The sequence below is a fragment of the Grus americana genome, chromosome 7, assembly GCF_028858705.1.
Source record: "Grus americana isolate bGruAme1 chromosome 7, bGruAme1.mat, whole genome shotgun sequence".
NCBI lineage: Eukaryota > Metazoa > Chordata > Aves > Gruiformes > Gruidae > Grus > Grus americana.
In genome coordinates this window covers 27,664,214-27,685,665 of record NC_072858.1, presented here as the reverse complement: position 1 = coordinate 27,685,665, position 21,452 = coordinate 27,664,214, and the positions used below count along the sequence as shown (strand labels likewise).

The window sequence follows — 21,452 nt, the reverse complement described above, 5'->3', positions numbered from 1 at the left end:
TCCCTATCCTGCATTGCCCCGCTTGCAAACAGGGGAGGAGCAACACAGAAATCCAAAACCTAAAACCCCAAGCTGCTTTCAAGTGGTTAGCATTCTGTAAAAATTCTGTAAAAACATTGTCAGAGACTGAAACTTGAATAACTGTACATATTTTGAAATCTCACACAGATTAATTTGAGCAGGGTACTAAATGGATGCTGTAAACCCATTTAACTCTCTTCCTACAAAAACTTACACAGGAGTTACTTACACAGGAGTTACTTACACAGGAGTTACTTACACAGGAGTTACTTACACAGGAGTTAGCAGTGAGGCAGCTCATGTGCCTTGGTGGTGATCTCCCTGGTGTGCACACAGATAAACCCTTGACCTCTACAGGCAGGAGGGTTTAAACGCATTTCGGGATTTAAAACAAACAAAAAAATAACAAAAAAATTCACAACCTAAAACTTTTAAATAGTCTAATCTAAGTTTTATTCACAATGATTAAAACTCTGAAAGATACAAAAGACGTTTTGGAAGCATGAGCAGCAGCATTCCCGGTCCCCAGAATAGGGCACAGTGCTCTGCTCCCAGGAAGCAAGGAGTCTGCTCCTTGCCTTCCCCACTGCCTTGGGGAATACAGAGGGGAAAAAGAAGAAAAAAAAAAAAAGAAATTGGCTTTATACAGCTCAACTTTCCAGTGTTGAAACAAGGCTCAATCAGTTTAAACATCATATTTCTAGCCTCTTCCTTCTTCAGCATCAGTCATAAGAAACATTTAAAAATAGTAAGTTAATGATGTTAATATGAACATTACTTTCAGAGGTTTGTTTATGCGTTTGATAGCGCTTGTGCTTAGCTACTTTAACTATTTCCTCCCATACACCAGCTCATCTGCCAGTTTCCTCTGTTTGTGTAAAGCCTTTGATACTGAAATAGGACAGAAAAAAATAAACTTAAATGGTTTAAAGTGTAGGCATTCTGGCTTTAAAACCACAAAGCCTGGCAGAATGATTCACCAACAGTCAAAATCCCCAAAACAATTTTCTCTTTAAAAGAAAATTCAATATTTATTTTGTGCTTCAATATGAATAATGACTTCTATAACTTTTCATTAATTTGTAATACACTGAAGTCTCACCATTAATTTCTGGAATCTGTATAGTTCTTGCAGCTACCAGAGTACAGCACCCTGTCAAATTCTAGCCCAAATTTTCCTAACATTACATTAATGGATGCAAACAACCTCGTGCCTTGGATATGGCTAGAAAAGGAAAATCAAATGTCTGTACACAAACTGATTTCAATAACGTGCTATGAGAGTTTAATATAGTAATGAAAAGAATTTTAAACAATACAATTTCACTAAATTCAATCAGGACTGCTCAACAGATACAGTTACAAAATATCACAATGAATATTAATGGCAGAGGGTTATGCTATGTTACTCTTAGTATCTTCACACACAGAAAGATTTCAGTATGGTGATTTGCTTGGAATTAAAAGTACCAATACCAACAGGAAAAAGCAAGACCTCTGCAAAAATGAATTTATGTCCTTGAGTTTTAGAAATGGTCTATAAAGTTGAAAAACTTCAAAGCATTTGGACGTTTTTGGATGCCTCTATCATTTGAAAATGTCAAGTTTTCAGAAATAGCATGCACTGCACTTAATGGAATAGGGGCCTGTTTCATGCATTTTCAAGAATTGGTTTCTTTATAAACATTTTTTCAAGAATTCAGTTTTCATATAAAAAAATTTTGACAAAAAATGAAGGCAAGACATGAGGAAACGCACAATTTCTACTTTCAACCATAAGTCATTTTATTATTTGCTGAAGGCTGGGAATAATTTTGATTTTAAAAAATTAAGAAAAATAATCGGAGCTATTAAAAACTATTTCACAGTGAAGGTTGGCAGTACAGAACATCTGCATACAAAGTTATCAGCTGTATTTCAATTTGAATGTGCTTTTCTTCATCAAAACCTTTATGCTGTGTTGTACCCCAGGCAGCAATCTACTCAAAATTTGTTCACAACACAGGGACAAAGCCCAGACCCAGGTCACCTGTATGTTTATGGACTTGTTAAATTAAGGTACTGTGAATGTTTCAGGGGAATACTTCACTGGGATTGCTTAAAGCATCCATAGTTAAATGCACACAAATACTGGCCAGTTTTAGGTTCTCACTTGCTTTTATTTGGGGAAATTTTCTCCAAAAGCCGAATATGACCATTTTATACATTTCTGTTCAATATGTCTGTGGCACCTCATTCACGTAAGACAAAGAGAGAGAACACCCTTTAATTACTAAAATGTGCCAAATAATCAGGGAGGACATTTAATTCCCTAGGACCGTAAGGCACCCACTCATCTACACCCACAGGCCAGCCAGAGCGACTTATTCTACAACCCCCAAGGCGATACGGCCACTTGAGAGCTGATCCTTTAGCTCAAGCCCCCGCGCTTCGAGCAACAGACCAAGATTGAAAACAGAGAGCAAAGAAACACAGCACGCCACAGTCCTTAGGAAACATAAGGAAAAATACCTTAAAATCACAACTGGCATTTAGACAACACGCTTAGTTTCATAATACGGGTTATTTGTATTATCTTGGTGCAGCTCCTGCGGCACTTCAGCCCCAAAGCTGCAAAAATTGAGCAGGGAGCGGGAGAGGCACGGAGCCAGGGGCTGCTGCCAGCTGGCCTCGGCAGAGGCCACGGCTCCCGGAAAGGAGCCGCCTGCGCTGGACTGCCTGCCCCGCGCGGGCACCGCGAGGAGGTCGCCCACCAGCCGCTGGCTCCCCGCAGGAAGGGTGGGAAGGCAGATGCTAGTGGGAATACTTTAGCACTGCAAATGGGAGCCTGGATCCGCCCCCCCCCCCCCCTTGCCAGGTTTTAGCCTTCGATCTTACTGTGCGCTTCGTGGCAATCAATTGCGGCTTTTTCCGCCACGGATGGGTGTGCTAGAGGTATCTTCTAGCCACATCAACTGTAGGGGAGGATGGGCTTCAGGTTTAGTGCTACCTCCTGCCAGATTGTACAGTGAAAAGTTCCCATGACCCGGGCTGACAGAAAAGGAAATAATCCATTTCAGTTGAAAAGCAGTTTGTAAAACAAAAAACAAAAAAAAAACCCCAAACAAAACAAACCAAAACACAACAAAACACGCCACACCAACAACTCAACGTGTCCTGTAAGATGCACAGTAGGGCTTCCAGTCTGCGGAAACCAGAGTCACCTTCTGCAAACATTTCCAAGAGCCGCACGCATAGGGGGCTTTGTCCATACTGTGGGAACTAACCAGTGGGACATACCACAGCTGGTTTCAGTGCCAGCTCACACACCACCCCCACCTTGCAGGAGGGACGAGGGAGCTTTAAACGTCTCAGGTTCTCCAGCCATCTCAAACTGCCCATCCCAAGCCCAGGAGAGCACTGGGCAGCACCGAAATAAGGACACTCCCACACGGCCCAGCCGGGCACGGGGAAGCACAGGGCTGCTGTGGGACTACTCTCTGCAGCAGGCAGCCCTGACCCTGCCACGCTTCCCCCACGCCCTCGACTGCAGACCAACAGTACAGCTGGAGACTGAGCGCTTCCAGCATCACCTCACATCTCCAGGCTGCATTGCTGGAGATGGCAGAGGCCTCCAGCCTCCCAAGCTCATGCACTTGATGAAGGGCTTTAGGCAGGAACCAGCTGGAGTCGGGCACAGGCAGGGTCCTGCAGAGCTAAACTCTCTACAGTTGGTTGGTTGTTTTCAGGACTCCCGACCAGTTCCAGAGGCTATACCAGCAGACAAGTGGTGCCCAATGTAGAGAAGGTTACATGCAATTTATGTTTTAATTTAGCGAGAATCTACCTGCCCCCAGCAACAGATGCTCTGGTACTAATAGGAAAACAAGTTTATGCAAATCAAAATATTGTGGTTTTAATCACTTGATCCAATCTATATACGAGCTGGGTTTATTATTTTCTGCTAATTGTGAGGCTGTGGATGCATCTGACTTTCCTAGGCAGGAGTGCCAGTTAAAGCACTCTTTCCCACCTCCACGCCTGCCACAAAGCTTGGCTTCCCAGTCCACTGCTGCTGCCTGCGTGGTGCTTGCGCAGCGATTTGTGTGGCCAGACAGGGAAGCAGGCTAGGGAACTGATCCAAGGGGCTGGGGGTGAGAAGAAAGAACCCATACAGAAACACAAAAGGGTTTTTCGTTTTCATCTTCATCAGTTCATCCGTCTGATTCGTTATGCACCTGCACAAATATTGATGCTAACACAGCATAAGGGTGGGAATAATCATGCAGCAGGGAACTACGAGGCTTAAGTACTCCTGACAGTGCGAAACCACAGCCTGAGCATGGAAACAGGGATCGTCCATCTTTCTCACGGACTAGCACGTTGATACTGGGCATCACGGTACAGCTCCCACAGTATTAATGGCATTGTTTATTCCTGGCCAGGAGAAGCGAATGAGGAGAAGATGCTGCCCCATACTCAAGCCACCCCCATGGTGTGGCAATGGCCCCGCACTCCCACCACCTCACCTTACCTTTCCTGGTGCCCAGTGACCCCGTGCCAGTGGCACAGCCGGCACCGCCTGAGACACATCACTTACCACCTTCTGGAGGAAGGGGCAAATGACAGAGATGGGACCTGGCATTCCCACGCACCTCCCTTCCACGGCTCCTGGGCAGCAGAGGTGATGGGGGCAAGGGCAGGACCGTGGCCACACCAGGGACACAGTCAAAGCCCCATGCTGCTAGCAGCAAAGCTCAAGCAGTTGCAGGTATGCCAGCTTATCTTCTAAAAATCACCACACCAGCAGCCAATGAACGGTACCCTTCAGCAACTTCACTATTAAACCAAGTGAGGCTGGAAAGGGGTATTCAGCTCAACAGGAGTTGGACAGGCAAAACCGCACATGAACATGTGTTTGAACTCATTATGTATGTTACATCAATATAGAAACACAGAAAAGTAACTTCACTTGGATACTTGTCAATTCCGGAAGAGTATTATATAGAAGAAAAAAAGTGCTTGTTCCTGGAAGATTAGGCTGGTGTACTGTTCTGAGGTGTGTGCAGATGCTCGCTGCTGTTTGGGGGAACAGCAAGGTGGCTGGAGACCCCGGGGGCAATGACACAGCCTGAAGCCTGCTGAGCTGAGCCCAAGGGGCACCCTGGCCCCCTGTGCTGGTTTTGGCTGGGGCAGAGTTCATTTTCTTCATAGTAGCTAGTGTGAGGCTATGTTTTGGGTTTGTGCTGATAATTCAGGGATGTTTTTGTTACTGCTGAGCAGTGCTTACACAGAGCTAAGGCCTTTTCTGCTCCTCACACCACCCCACCAACGAATAGGCTGGGGCTGCACAAGGAGTTGGGAGGGGACACAGCCGGGACAGCTGACCCCAACTGACCAAAGGGGTGTTCCATACCATATGGTGTCACGCTCAGCATATTAAGCTGGGGGAAAGGGGAAGGGGAGGGTGTTCAGGAGCCCTGCTTTCCTGGAGATGGCTGAACACCTGCCTGACGATGGGCAGCAGTGAATGAATTCCTTGCTTTGCTTTGCCTGTGTGTGCAGCTTTTGTTTTCCCTATTAAACTGTCTTTATCTCAACCCATGAGTTTTCTCACTTTTACCCTTCCAATTCTCTCCCCCATCCCACCAGGTGGGGAGCAAGTGAGTGGCTGCGTGGTGCTGAGCTGCTGGCTGGGGTTAAACCATGACACCCTCCCACCAGCCTGGCTGAGGTGTTCCCAAGGGCGCCTTTCATTGATACAGAGACCAGGCAGTCATGCAGACAGTGGTATCAATCGTAGCTAATTCAGCTGAAAATGAGCCTAAACAAGAAAATACACAAACAACAACAAAAAGAAACCAGCCACACAAAAGAAAACTAAAAACATCACAAAACCCCAAAAGCCTTTTCTCAATCGGTGACCTGATCCTGCTGCCCACTGGGGGGGTGGTGGGTGGGTGTGTAAACTGGAACCCATACTTACCCCATATTTAAATGATTCTCTTTAAAGGACCGTTTCTTAGGAATGTTTTATTTGTATGATTTGAGCAAACAGTTAAAAGTACCAGAGGAAGAAAACTGCAATCTCACCATAAGCATGGTACAGCAAAACTGAAAGCATCATCTCAACTCCCTTGTAAATACCCAAGTGCAGTTTCTGCAGCGGGGATGGGACACCATTGCCAGGCATACTTCACTGCCATCGCATCTACAGTAGCAGCAGAAGCAGCAGTGCTTGTTACGGCTCCTGGTGTATACAGGACCACTGCATTTGGAACCTGTGTGCCCTCTCCCCAAGGCAGAGAGCCAGGAGGAGCCACCCAGCTCCCCAAGGCTGGAGCTGCCCTGCCCACTGCAATCACAAAAAGCTCACAGGTGTTAGCAACTTTTCTCCTGTCACAGACAAACTGAAATTTAAACAGGTAGCCTTCCAAGACTGCATATTAAAGCTATGAATGTCTGCCAACCGCAGTACCTCTCTGAAGCATGGCACTGGTCTCAAACTCACTTGCCTAGGGAAAACGGCAACAACTTCCTGGCCGTCAAAGCTTCTAAGCTTGAAGTCTTCTTGATTTTATCAAGATTTAAGTCAATTAACCAAAAACCAAGAGATTAAGGTTGAATTTATATAGGAAAAAAGACTCCAACATTTTAAAACATATTCTGTCATGTTATGCTGTTAGCTATAATTACAATATGGGACATGTGTTTGACACTTATTTTTTAGTGTTCAAAAAATATTTCAGTTGCTAGCTCTTTGCCATCTGCTTCCTATCATTATTTCATTAAAATCGTTTTCATTTCTCACAGTAGAAGACTAAGACTGTTTTCTAGGTGACTAGATTGTTATCTCCCTTACTTAAACAGGATCATTCCATCTATTTTTTTTTTTTTTTTTTTAAAAGGCATATGCATCTCCTCCCAACAAGGGCTACCAAAGCAAGCTGGTTTAAAACCAAGTATGTGCCCTTCTCTCCACCTGTCAAGAACACTTTCCCAAAGTCTCTGAGGAAACTAAATAAAATAACTTGTCAGCTGCAAAAAGCATGGGGATTTTCCTCCCAGAAAGAGAAAACTCACACTTGAACACGCTTGGTATGAAAACCAAGGTCCAGTGTACAACATGTAGCTTACAGCACACACAACACTTACCACTCCCACTCAAAATACTGGAGCCCAGCAGCTTGCACCACTGTGACTACCCATGCAGGGGTAAAGTCGCCCACATACAAGGAAGAGGTGGTTTCTGAGCAGTTATCGGGAGCAAGTGCAATAATTCTTACCTGGAAAATGCTGTTTGCAGCTGCTCACCGATTTGTCGGCGCACACACTGCTCTCGCCTCATGATTTATGATGCTCTCTCCAGCACTGAGACTTCTATTACTGTCCTCGTTTATTGCCTGCAGCTGTCATTCCCACCAACAATTCTACAGTTGTTTGTAGGTGAGGTATCAAAGGTATTTAGCGTGCACCTAGAGATGTAATTTTAATCAAACCTACGCACAGGCAGCATTCAAATGTTAGAACAACTGCACAGAGCAGCAGCAATTAACGTGGTCTTGACCAACCAAAATTATGAGAGCCAGAAACATTTACTCATAAATGCTTCCAAAGGATGGATGTCCAACAGACCTGTGAACACCTGCTGATTTGTAAATGAAGATAAAAATAGTACCCATAGATCACAAAGCCTTCCGACAGGTATTTGAATGCATCATAACTATATTAACACAAATTCAGCAATTTCACTTTCTATGGCCAAAATGTCGAGAAGGCAGTAAATCCAGCTACACTTTTCTCACCACCTATTTTCCCTGCCAGTTTTCTCCCCCTTAGACCAGCCAGGTTTTCCAGCATCTCCTAAAAATCTGCTGAATCTGCCCATTTTAGAATAACAGCAGCAGAGGGGGAAACAGATTTTACATCAGTTTTAAGAGATCTCTGTGTGTTTTCTAGACATTAAGAATTTGCAAGTGAAAAAGTTCTGACGCACTGCAGTCCTTACTTAACTTTTTGGGGAGCCACAAGATGCCTGCTGAGCAATGTTAGCTAAGCATGACTACCAATTGCACCACCCTGCTTTGAAAGAGGGTAGCAAACAGCCTCCAGGTGTGAATTGGACCTACTATCACCAAACATGGCACCAAAGTGCAACAGAAAGTAAAAAAGCAGTCCTGGAGCTAAGCCTATTACTACTTTCATATGTACTCTAAAGCTCCAACTCCTTAAGTCAACTGATTATAACAGCATCTCTGTTTATTTAATGAGTTTCTATTCTAGTGCTTGTGATTCAGGATGAAACTTGAAAATACGAACCCTAAACAATCCCAAATGGCAGATTTTGCAAAACAATGCAAGTTCATTATTATTTAAAATTATTCTATAGGCCTGGCTTCTGGTGGCTGAATATTTTAAGACTGGCATTCTTAAATTAGTCTAATCAGTACTCTAAGCACCAAAACCCACTTTCTGTATTTTAAGTTCTTTTCTTCAACACTATCCACACTGCACAGCTTGAAAATGGCACTCAAGGCAGAAACAACAATTGTGAATTTACAATCAAAAGGTAGCCTGAAGGCCATCACTGTCACAGTCAAGTTTTATTTATAGCTTAACAGATAGTGTCAAAATATAAACTACAAAATAAACACATAACTTTAAGAGGAAAAAATGATGATGCATTTTACTCTATCATGATAAAGTACCAAAGAACCTCTGGTGTTTGGAAGTTATTAACACTTGCAACGTATACAGATATTGATTAATCCTATTGTCACTCCATGTTCCAGTCCCTTCAACCAAGATGATGGGGTCACATTGACAGAAATGCACAGAAGTGAGCAGTCACTAATTGGGAGCCCACATTAAACCATTAGCTGGTATGCAACAGCCTGCTTTCAGGTTAAGAAACAAACTCTGCTTTTAAATAGAGCACTAATTGGAGCACATTTCAGAGTTCAAGAACATATGACCTCCAAACTATTCTGAGGATGCACTTCAGTCATTTAAATCCATTTGTCTTCCCATAACATTTATTAGGAAATTAGGTCTGAATTGGTCATATACACTTCATCAGGGGGAAAAAATCCACCATGCAAAAACTGAACTCACCTATGTTTTTGTACATCTTTTATTTCAGCTTTTACTCTACCCCCCCCGATCCCTTTCCTATATGTAACTGCAGAATGTATATATTTGGGTGGAAGTAACGTATCTATACAGAATACATGCAGTATGTGGTTACATATGTTAGCTGTGATCATAGAGAAAAAAATTTCAGTCCAACTAAGTCACTCCACTCCTCTGGTGCAAAAGGTCCATCCAAATGGAAAAGTTGGATCCAACTACCTGGCACTCACCTGATGTGACTGCAATGCACAGATGTCTCTCAAAGTCAGAGACAGGATCCTTACTGTTGAAAGCATGAGGAACTCGGGAATTGGGGAATTAAAAAAAGAATCCAACAGCAAAACAAACAAAAAGAACCCCAGAGCCACTGCACACAAAAATCCCATACGACCAAAAACTTGAAGCTTTCTCCATTAATCATTATCCCATTTTTCTTAATACTGGAGAAGAAAATATTTTACTGGCGGGGGGGGGGGGGGGGGGGAGGAGGAGAAAGTATTTTTCTTTCCAAACCTACCACAGCCAAGAGGACATTTAAGCTATAATTGCTCTTAGATTCAAAACAGATTCACATCCCATCCTCAGATGATGTCTTTAGGATCTGCTCACTCACGCGCCTATGTATGGTCCTTCGCTGACAAACAACCTGACTCCTCGGTTGTGCAACTTGCATTACTCATAGGAAAGCCTTGGCAGAGGCAGGCCAGCATATGTTAATTACTGGGTTGCATTATAATAGGTCTAACATCTTGTTTCCCATCCAGGGTTTTAAAATAAATGGAAACAACAGTCTCTTTGGATACAAAAGTATGTATTTTTGTATCTCAGGCTAAAAATATTCTACGTTAAAAACACAAATAGATCAACTGCCAGAGAATTCCTGCCTCTTCAGTGTTTCTTTGGGGGGGGGGGGGGGGTATTCTTATTAAACAAAGCCACCAGGCAATCTTTAAGAGAGGTTAGTGTATGTGCATTCATCTTTCATTTCCTACAAATTATCCTTGAGTTGGGTGTAATAGTGAAAAGGGGAGCTTGACTCCCCAATCTTTTGCTTCTTCTATAAACAGTTTATCAGGTCAAGTTGGCTACCAGTTTCTACAGCAAAATAAAGCATAAATTCACACACACTGAGGAGCATGAATAGAACAAAGATATACTTAAAAATATATTTTTCACATGACGGGAGATATGTACTATGTTTCTTCATTTTATGATTTAATACGCTGGGATACTACTAGGACAAGATGCTGGCAACATTACAAGTACTTTTGATTTACATTTCTCTTTACTGAGAAAGAGGCATTGAGGGCCATAGCTGCGATTTCAGACAAAGGACTAAGACTCTACACTGACATGCTGTTTCTTTTTGGGTGACCAAATTCAAAGTTTTAAATCTGAATTTCAAATCATCTGACACCATAAAACTGCCAGAAACATCAGAAGTTTTGTTGAAATTTTCAAAACACTAACTTTCTAAAAATAGGCGCTGGTACAAGACTTTCTTTCACAAAAGGTTTTGCAAGAAGTTCATGCATCGAATAAATAATTTATACACGCATTTAGGATGCAAAACCTTTTAGGATACTGTGAAAACACTGTCTCAGAATTTTTATTTTTTAAAGTGATTAAGCCAATCCAACGACTGAACTATCGTGCAACTGTGACCAGAACCCTACTAGGCATCATCCTCTCCTCCCTCCTTACCCCGACTCCCCGTGCTGGGCGCTGCGCAGGCGGTGCTGGTCCCGGCTCCCAAAGGCTGAGCGCCAGCCAAGAGGCGCCAGCGAGGAGCAGACAGATGGTGGCCAATAAGGAAACCATCACGCCGTCTCAGTCACCGTGGCAGAGCCTGGGCACCGCACAATAGCAGGCTGACTATTGACTACTTTACTCCTCATTTCAGCTCGTTAATATGTTTACCTGCGTATGTCTAGTGCTCCCAGCTATAGGGCAAACAGACACAAGAGCCGTATTAGGTGTACCGGTCCAGTGTCACATAGGGCTTATGAGGACCCACCACAGCCAAGCGTAGCGACGAAGCCAGATATCCAAATGTTACTAACCAGTGCACTAAACCCAGTGTACTAACCACCCCTCAGTGGGAGTAGTTATGCTCTGGGTTAGCTAAGAGGAAACATGCCAAACTCTTCAAAATGGATGTTCCACATATCAATCAGTTAACAAAAGAAACCTCATGAGACGAATCCTAAATGTCACGATTTTTCTATTTATTTAGAGACAAAACAACCTTGATACATTGCTTAAGGATAAGACAAGCACAGTTATGAATTTAAGGTGCCCATCTGCCTCACCCCAGCCAATTCCTCAAGCCCAGGCTCTGAACCTCCAGCAGTCTCCTCCTCTTCCTCCACTCCCTTGCAGCCTCCACACCTCCCAGGCACCTGTCAACCAATTGCTTTACAAACAACAATCTGCCACAAATACAAGTAGAATAATCATGATTGCAAATATTTTCAGAACCTATTCTAATCAAAAAGGGTCTGAACTCCTAACCATCCACAGCATGTCCTTTGCAAAGCCTTTGCGGAAAGAACCACCACTTCGCCCAAGCCTGTGCAGCACCAAGCACTATCTGGTCTACACCTCAAGAGGACCTTTCTGCCCTTCTCAACCTGTCCTGCTCCACAGTGAGAGCCACCAGCAGCGGTGCCCGTTGCCGCCGCGCTCCCTGCTGCACAGACCTCGGAGGACAGGGCAATTTCATGTGAACATTTTAAAATATTTATCTTGTGTCCTGTTGCTGACTCCTTCTGAAGTATAAACAAGGTCTGAATGGCCTTCCCTTTATCTGTAATTCGTACCCAAGGATCCCTTGGTATGCAAGGTTTGGTCTTGAAGGTAAGCGTCTATGCTGCTCAGAAAAGTCAGAGTATGACATCTTTCATGTGTAAGCTGTATCTTTGTTAAACACCAGGATTAAGTATTTGTTATTAACAAACATTTCCAAGGGCTTCCCAGATTTATCCTGCACTCTGTCACTCGCTGGTCACCAACAGCTGCTGTCATAGTTTTACTTGTCCTTTTGTGAAGGATAACAAGGCCAACTGAAACGGCGACTCCTGCGTTACACATGAACAAGCAGGTGCCTGCTGCAGAAGTGGGACTTTGTTTATCTGGGTTTTGAAGCCTTTCTGGGTATCCACCTTCCCATGCAACTCCTGCCCCCCAGAGCGGCTGGGTCACAGAGCCCCACGGTTTCTCTTTCCAGTCCCACCCCAAGGCAGCGAGAAGGGTGAAAGCCAGGGTCTGAGCAAGGCTGAGCCTTCCCCCCGAGGGGTCCGCGGAGCAGCATGAATCGCTGCGGCAGAAGCGGGTTCAGAGCCAGCACCGCAGCCACAGCAAAGGCAAGGGCAGCCAACCGGGAAAGGACACGCCACCCGTACACTTTATGCCGTCAAAAAGCTGTGGGAAGAGGATGCGAGCCCAAATGTTTTAACTCGCAAGGCTGCTTTAACCAAGTCTTCGAAGGCTCCACTCGTGACCCAAAATAACTTCTCCTTACATAATACTGTTATGATTTTAATGTGCGAGATGTGAGAGTTTTACAGTGCCAAAAGCCAAAGCTATGCATTCAGTTGGAAAGTTAGTAGGCTCCCATGTCTAATGGTAACAAAATCCAGCTGGACTGCAACCCAACATTTCTTAAAACAGCGATGTAAATTTTGGGAGAAATCTCATACTTGAGAGGAGGACAGGAAAAGATAGAAGTATAGTTCCCAAAGCAAATTTCCTAAAGAAAGGCTGATAGCTTCTTTAAGCCTCGCCAGCTGACATGTATCAGAGTAGATCTCTTCGAAGCAAGAAAGAAGGGACTTGTGAATGGGGCGAAGCCGAACACTCGTTTGTAGAGAAACAGCCTCGTGAGTTCACCACACATTGAATTCACATTTTCAGTCCCAGAATTGCTACCCACGTTTTCACGCAGGTACCCACTGCAACTCGGTGTCTTGATTTTCTGTGAAAGAGAGAGCACCTATATCTCAGTGGCAAGGTGGGACTTCATGGATTTGTAAAGCACCCAAGGAATAGCGAACCGAACATGCAGATAGTCAGGATCCCAAGAGCATTTCCAGGCCGACAGTTCACTGGCCCAGAGTCTTTTTAAGAACAAGCATCCCAGTCTTCAAAAAAAATTTGTTTAATCAAATGTAAAGTGCATCAACCTGTGCTAAGTGGAGGAGGGAAGAAAAGCTTTCTTTGAAAAGGCTTGGGGGAAGCATTGGGTTGCCATAAGGGAGGCCAACATAAGCTGTATACCAGCTGTAAACAAGTTAACTTCTGTGATCCCACTGCCGGGAAAAGGGTTATAAGAGCATTAAACAAACACAGAATTTACAAGAAGGACACCAAGAGATTGGGTAGACTGCCTGACAACCACATCATTCTTCTTCCCCCCTGCAAACCTGCAGGATAATAAACCCTTCTCTCTTTCGTATATAGACAGATATATAAACAAACTGCTCTTCCGAGAATTCAATGTCAACAAAGTCTCTACAACCGCTTTTTAAAGCTTTTCTCCTGCCTTTTTTTTGTTTTTGGGGGGGGACAACCAAATGGATCTTCCTTGACCTATGAATATGTTATAGCTTTAAAAAGAAAAAGTGTCGGTGCTTGTTTTCAAAGTACGCTAGCTGCAGGAACTTGCATTTTAAGCAGAAACAGTCTCTAAGAAAATTTTCCTGTTTATAAGGTTTTTTTGTCATTTACAACAGTCAAAAACCTTACAGATATTTGCAATGCTAAGGAAAGACTAGGGTTTATGTTAAAGCAACAATATGCAAGGTTTTCAAACCATCTATGGGAGCATCTCACCTTCTGGCTGCATGAACAGAAGTACCACTGAAACCGGGCACTGGGGCAGCAGGATGGGGAGTTTCTCTTGCTTCCTTGGGAAAGTGACTGCAGGTGTGGGTCCTGCAACTGAAGAGATGAGCCTTTCCTCACTGTCATTCAACCCCTTTGTGGTGAGGCTTTTCCCTCCCCGTCACACACACGCACCTCTAAAATAACCAAAGGCATATGGTGACCTTCGAGCTGGAGGAAGCACATCTACCAGGTGAGTGTTGGACAACAACCCAAAGCATGCCCAAGAGAAGAGCGTAGGCGAAGGGTCTAAGCTTCAGCAATATGCTGAAGAAAACTTTTAAGAAACCTTACAAGTTTAAGATGATTTCTATCTTTTGCAAGGTAGACTGGGGAAAACCCTCCTTCCAAGCATGAGTGAGAGACCCGGGGAAGTCCAATTTCAAACCCTCTCACGCGCCAGGTGCCCAGCAGTAAGTCAGCCTCGGCATTGCCCTCCACTGTTCCCATCCCACGATGCCCTTATTTACACAGTAAGCCTGTATTTGATCAGTTTGTCTGGTTTTGGAATGGGTGTTCCAAAACAAGAGAGGAAGAGAAACCTGCACTTCAGAATTTACTGATGAAGAGACAGGAGGTGTGTATTTCAGGGCAGCCTAAAAGGCTCCGCTGTTCTCAGAGGGAATCAGGAATACAGCCAAGAAACAGGCAGATATTCATCAAGGGAACTGTTTTTGCTACTAAATGGCCAATTGAAGCCCCTACTATTCTGTCATATATCTATGTCACTGCAGCCCCAATAAATAAGCCCTTCTGATTAGTTATGAGACTATCTAGAAATCTCCAAGAGACGGATACCATTCACTTTGCCAGCCAGTCAGTCGTTGCAGCTCTGCAGTCTCCAAGGAAAAATAAATAAATTTTTAAAAATCCAAAGACAACACAAACTTGTTGTCAATGTATTTCTTCTACTCCTCAAGCATGTATGTTTTGCAAAGATGCCAAATGATCTTTTACAGGTAAAAAGAGCTGCAATATGAGTGGGACAGAGTTTATCTACATTTGTACATTAGATCAACCACTTAGCATTCTCTAGTGAACCCTGTCCTGACCAGACTGACTTCCAAATTAAGTCACCAGAAGAGTTTATGGGTTGCCAGACACAGAGTTTAGAACATCAGAACAAGAAAGATTCAAGATGACCAAATGAAGACAACAAACAATTCCCATGCCAGTTTTGCATGACGCTATCAGATGCACAAAATCTGTGGCTTTCATTCTCACGCTATCTTTGACAACACATACATATTATCTATAGGTTAGAGTTGTTCCCATTTCTGAAGTCAGACCCACGGCAGTGCTGCTTTTCTCTGGGGTGAAAAAAAAAAAAGGGCTTAGAGCAACCATGGTCTTTTGGTGCTCACAGCCAATATTGCCTACCAAGAAACTGGAATGTGGCTCTACAGGGAGAGGATAACACCACTGCCTATGGGTGAGGCAGCCAGAGGAGAGCTTGCACAGGTTTCATGGGACTGGAGAAGGATGTGTTAGCATAAGGACATCAGTTTTATAAATCAGCTCTCCACCATCTACTGACATATACGCCTTAAGTCAGGGAAAGAAAAAAAGAAAAAAGAAATCAAGTAACAAACAATGAGCAGTAGGGGCAATTCAAATCCACAGGTTTATGACATTTCCACAGGTTTATGATGTTGTGCATATTAATGGCTTTTGAGCAACTTTTTTTCCTCCCTCCCCCTCCGGGTCGGGCCAATAACCCTCCTGCTTCACTTTGGGAATCAATTCAAAGCTGCTCCGTAGAGTCAAAACAAATGCTCCATTACCAAGGGATATACTTCCCACATTTATCTTAATGGAATGTTAACATGATAGCTTGTATGTGACTACCTCAATATTAATACACTAGACAAAATACAAACCAGCTCAATTTATTGAATTATCCATGGAAAGGACAGAAGCCTCTTTTCGAGCTTGGATATTTCATTAGATCCTAAACCTTATTTAAAAAAGCATCAACCTTCACCCCTTCCCTGTTGGAAGGGATTGTGTTTGGCTGTTCCAGGATTCAATACAGAAATACAAGTTATTTCTTCTATCCTCTGCTAGAGGTCTAAAAAGAATAAGCAACTGAAGGAAGCTATAGGTGACCTGCATCAAATCATCACCTATGTGGGCCTTCAGAAGGGAAGGTTCTTTTAAGAATGAGTCACTCCCTATGGAGTAACTTAATTTCTGTTGGCACTTACAGGAGAAATTAGATGGAAAGTGATTTTTTTCTGCCTAAGAGCAACTTTCTTTTTTCCACTAGATAACATAATACCCATACAAACTTGCCCTGCTCCATAAAGGGAAGGGTACTGGCACTGTACCTAAGCCAACAACCCTCACCTTTGCAGGCAATTTAAACTTCAGTGTACCTTAAACTATTGGAACCAAAAATAACACTTAACAAGTGTAAGACCATCTCCTACTCTCATAATACACTACTGCCTCCAACAGTCAAGCTGTAGAGATCCATTACAACCCATTGCCTGGACATTTCTCCTGCAGCCTATATCACCTTTAAAATATTCTAACGCTAACCAAGCTGAATGCTAATGATCATGTGAAACCCAATGGAAATAAAGAAATTGAGAATTGCTACATAAGAAGTTTTTGCTTTTAGAAAAAAAAGGGGGGGAATATGACAAAGCAGCATTTCGATTTAGAAACCTTTTAAGGCAAAAACACCATTTTAAAACAGAAATTATTTCTAATACCAGTGACAGCCTCAACTTATCAGCAGGAAGCTTACATACACACACCTAAATTCAGTGAAAGGAAAACATACAATATTAGAGCAGAAGGCATACCAGTTCCCATCGGTGGTGGTCTGCACTGATGTTCACTATGCTCTCCCATAAAGCACACCTAAATGGATTTAGAGGGCTCATGTTCCTCGTCCCACAACAGTTGACAAGAACAGGCATAAACCAACTCTAAACTCCTCAGCAATATTCTTGCTGCTTTGCTGTAATACAGGATAGGATTTCACAAAAATTGGTCTAACTAGGAGTGAACAAATCAGCCAATTGCATAGTGGTCAAATTTGTTACCACAGGCATTAACTGCAGTCCTACTTATTTATGAGAAACAGGCTTCCCAGGTAAAGCCGTAACAATCTCAGCTCACTGCCTCGGCGGCGTTTGATCACCCACGTTGTTAGAGCAGCACGGCAGGCACCACGAGCTCCTGGCCAGCCACTACATCCATTTCTCATGGTCATATTATCTTCTGTGCGACTGGAAAAAGGCCGGATCCCCATTGTCCTGAAGCCTATCAACAACGTTGTGGAAGGCAAAATTAATTCCAACTTTGTTTCCTTTCTGGGATCTATTTTTCTTCCTTTTCAGGAGAGAAACCAGGCTTTCCAGGCTGCTAGTACAAACATCAAGTTGCTAAAAAAACAGCCAACATTGTCTCCAACTATAATATCAGTGCTGTAACTGCCATCCGTGAGGGTTTGTGTGTTGTTTGTGTTTGGTGTTTTTCTTGTTTGTGGGGTTTTTTGGTTTTGTTTGGGTTTTTTTTTTCTTTTTCTTGACACAAAACCTTTGGAGCCTACAAAAGTGGAAGAGATTTGGGGTAAAGGGCAAGCAACTCCCAAGAAAAGTTATGAATGGAAACGTGCTACAAAGCCTCCTCTCCCTTCCACCCACCATAACCACTGCTGATCAGGACAAATCTTTCAGATGATGCAGAAACTGATCTATTATCTGTTGTGGGTTTCTTAAAATATCCTAAAAACAGAACTGTATGCCGCATTAAGATCACAGTTTTATTTCATCTCAGACAGCACAAAACACTCTCTGTATATACACACAGCAACTCACTTCTTTCCTGAAACAAAGTTTTCATTGATCCTTTGCCACAGACTCAATTATTGTTTCTAATCATGATCAACGTTTATTTAAGGTACTGCGGACTGTAAACAATGTAAATAATAAAAGCATCTGTCCATGCTGACATCAGTGTCATTGGCAGGTTAGATACCTATATTGACTGGTCCCGAGGGCGTTCTTTTTAAATTCTCAAAGCCCAAAGTAAATTTAAATTGCAATTTACAGAATAATCTTTAAATCAGCCACCTTTTGAGGTAGTGTTATCTCGAGCAGATAAAAATCACAATCTGCCAATTAAATCACAGGAAATTTTTCATTGCTTTAAAACGTAATCCTAAAGATACTTTTTTTAAAAAAAAGCTTGCTTTTTCTTTTTTTTTTTTTAAATGTGGGAGATTCTGCAAAACTCCTGGTCCTCCTCACACTCATGGGAAGAATAGTCTTTTTGTAATTTGACAACTATAGATACACATGTAAAAAAAGCAGACATCAAGACATTTTAAGGTGGCATTTAAAAAGTAAAGATAACAAGAAGAAAGGTCCTTAACTGTGGGATATTTAGAGGATTTCAAGTCATGTTTTCCATAGCCTCATTTTAAAAATAAGCAGCCTTTTCTTTCTCCTCCCCTCACCCCAAACTCCGAGGAAAACAGTCACCAAATGCACTCAACTAGCCTCAAAGTCACACGTGCTCCATTGCAGATCTTGCTTTCAATGTGTCTTTTGTTTGATGGCTGGTGTTTCAACATCCTCAACTTGAACAGAAAAAGGTCAGAGCGAGTCTTCTGGCATTCACAGACCTGCACCAGGCCCCGCCAAGTGAAGATTGATGCCGTACTACAGTTCCCCCAATCGAGAGAAGGAAGTGGAGGTTTGAATCCGAGACCAACTATGTTTTTTAGAAGAATCCTTATTCTCCCGTCAGCGGTGTTTAGTTTTGCTATATTCCTCTGCAAAACTTTTCTGCTGGTGCTGGTAATACTTCTGAGTTAGAGTTCTGCCACCGTGCTACAGCACCGCCCCAGCATCACGACCTAAGCAGGTTCCCACCAGTACGAGGTTTTAGCCGCACATCCCAGCATAGGGCTCGCTCTTCCCCCCCCGCCCCCCCCCGGTTTTCCATCACCTCTGGGTTACCCCGGTGCCCTTACGCCTGCAGCCCTTGCCTTCGCTCCCCTGCCTGGGGAGGAGAGGCTGCACCATTAACCTTCCCGTGCGCAAGGCCAAGGTCCATATTGCAGCTAGAGAAGCTGTTGCTAAAGGTTCCTTAAAAGCTCTGGCACTTCAAGGCAGTTGGAACTACTCAACCAGAGCTGGGAGCCAAAGCCTTGCCACAGCATTAATGGGCTTTTGCCCTTTTAAATTTTATAAGCCTGTCGCCTTTCTGATGCGCGCAGTTTTATTCAGAGCCCTAAATGGCCATTTCATATTTAAAAGAAAGCTTGCATAGGTAGCACCCTAAAACTACCCCAGGTCATTCATCTCCCCCGCTCTCCTACTGTCTCTTAGGAAACCTTTGATAGAGCATTTGTTCAGGCTGCCAAGTTAAATCCTCTTCTCTCATGTCAATGCATTGAAAAAAGCAGTCAGACACCAGCTTCACTCAGGCCTGCTGAAGTAAATGGAGAAAACCAATTCCTCTGGCACTACAGAGCCATTAAGCCGTTTGCAGATTATTAACCGAAGCACAAAAATATACACCGCGCACAATCGGACGGCAATGCAGAGCTATTCCTTAAGTTCGCTTCAGTCTCAATAAACTGCCTATATGGCTGCAATTTGTAATCATTTGTGCAGCTGCCGTAACTGTTTAGCGGGACCCCGACAACCCCAGACAAAAGCCGTTTCGCCGCGATGCGGGGGTCACGCTTCCACCGCCGGGCACATTTCACCTTTAATAAATACGGTCACGGGGGCTGCACTCGGAGGAGAAAACCCGAGACGCCTCCCCAGTCCGGTGCCCCTCGTCGCAGCCTCCAAGGTAGCACCAAAATTAAACTTTACACGTGCAAAACAAAGTTTACAGTCTAAAAAACCCGATTATAGTAACAACTTCCTCCCCCGGCACAGGCTGCCTTACTCCTTCCCCGCTACCGAGCCAGCCCAGAGCGCTATCCCGAGCGGCACGGGGGGAATAAAAGCGTGGCTGGATGGCTCCTATTTTTATGTTTACATTCCTGAAGTGTCTTTTAACTGACTGCCATTCCCCCTCTCCCCGCGAGCAGCTCCGCCAGCCGCCCCTGGAAGCGCTTCCCCCGCGCCCCTCGCACAAAGGCGGGCGGGCGGGCGAGCGAGCGGCAGGCAGCGCCGGCCGGGCCGGCCCCCCCCCCCCCCCCCGCCGGCCCTCTGCCCCCGCGCCCCCTCCCCTCCGCCCCGGCGGCTTCCTGGACAGATGCACCGGGGGGAGGGAAGGGAGAGAGGGAGGGAGGGGGGCTGCTCCTTCCTCCTGCCTGGCGAGAGAGGCCCCGGTCCCAACTGGCTCTCAAAACCCAGACACAAGGAATTTACACCCAGGCAAGCTTCCCGGAGCCCGGAAAACAGGCGCAAGCTCCCCCACGCGTCTCCCCAGCCCAACACACGCGGCCGGGCACGCACACGCAGCCGGGCGGCCACGCACTCCCCGAGCCGCGGGCGCAGCCCCGGCCCCGCCGCGGGGCTCCAACCCGCCCGCCCGCCCCGACGGCGCTCGCCCCGGCCGGGGGCAGCCACCGCCCCGGCCCCCGCAGCCCCCTTTGTTTTTGCGGCGGCTCCGACGCCCGCCCGCCCCGCGTCGCGGCTGCTACAAGTTAAGACCCGGGCCGGGTTCCCCCCGCGGCCCCGCGGCCGGCCCGGGAAGGGCATTTCCCGGGGAGAGCCGCCTCCCCGCCGCCGGGCCCGGCTCCGCGGCTCCCCGCCCGCCTTCGCCCCGCTCCCCCGGCGGGGACAGCCTGCCCCTTTAAGAAGTCTCCGCACATTTTCTCCCCTCGCAGAATAAATATGTATTTTTTTCGCTGTACACCTATTTCCCCAGCGTGGCCGCTCCATTGTTTCTGCTCCGCCGAGACGCAACCCCTGCCCGGCCGCGAACGGGGAGGTGCGAGCAGGGAGCGCAAATAGACGCGAAACTTACCTACAGATTGCAAAGCAGCCTTGCAGCAGCAAAATAATAAGGAAGAAGGCAGGCAAAATCCTCTCTCCCCAACTGATTTGCAGCTCTACTCGGGTATTTTTAAATATATAATTTTTTTATCCCCCCCCCCTTTCTTCCTTCTCCCCCCCCCCGGCTTTTTCTTTCTTTCTCTCCCCCCCTCCTTTTTTTTTTTTCCCTTGCCCACAGACAGTGAAAAGGAGCTCAATGTTAGTGGGTGAGTAAGTGAATCAACTAGCAGAGAGCACAGCAAGTTGAAGTGTCAAATTACATTGGCTATTCTATTACCAAAGGGCCATGCTTTGTGGCTGCTGGCAAAATCTGTCCCAGATTCCTATCTGAAAGGGAGCTGCCTCCTACAGGGATGTTCTTTCCTTCGCCCTCTCCCTTTCCCTCTCCCCCCGCACCCCCCCCCCCCGCAAATCACACAAAGTTAAAAATCTTAGATACGAGTTAAAATACAAATA

General features: G+C 44.9%; 1 protein-coding gene across 3 annotated transcripts in view; it reads right to left on the bottom strand.

Annotated features, from left to right (window-relative positions):
* The window catches only part of ZMIZ1 (zinc finger MIZ-type containing 1), a 361,162-nt gene extending 339,929 nt beyond the window's left edge, over positions 1–21,233 (bottom strand). For 2 of the 3 annotated variants that reach the window (XM_054831980.1, XM_054831987.1), the window contains exon 1: positions 20,968–21,233. The gene's annotated coding sequence lies outside the window, so the exon portion shown is untranslated. The remainder of the gene's footprint in view (positions 1–20,967) is intronic. The other variant, XM_054831983.1, reaches the window with a different exon arrangement.
* Positions 21,234–21,452: the final 219 nt, after the last annotated feature.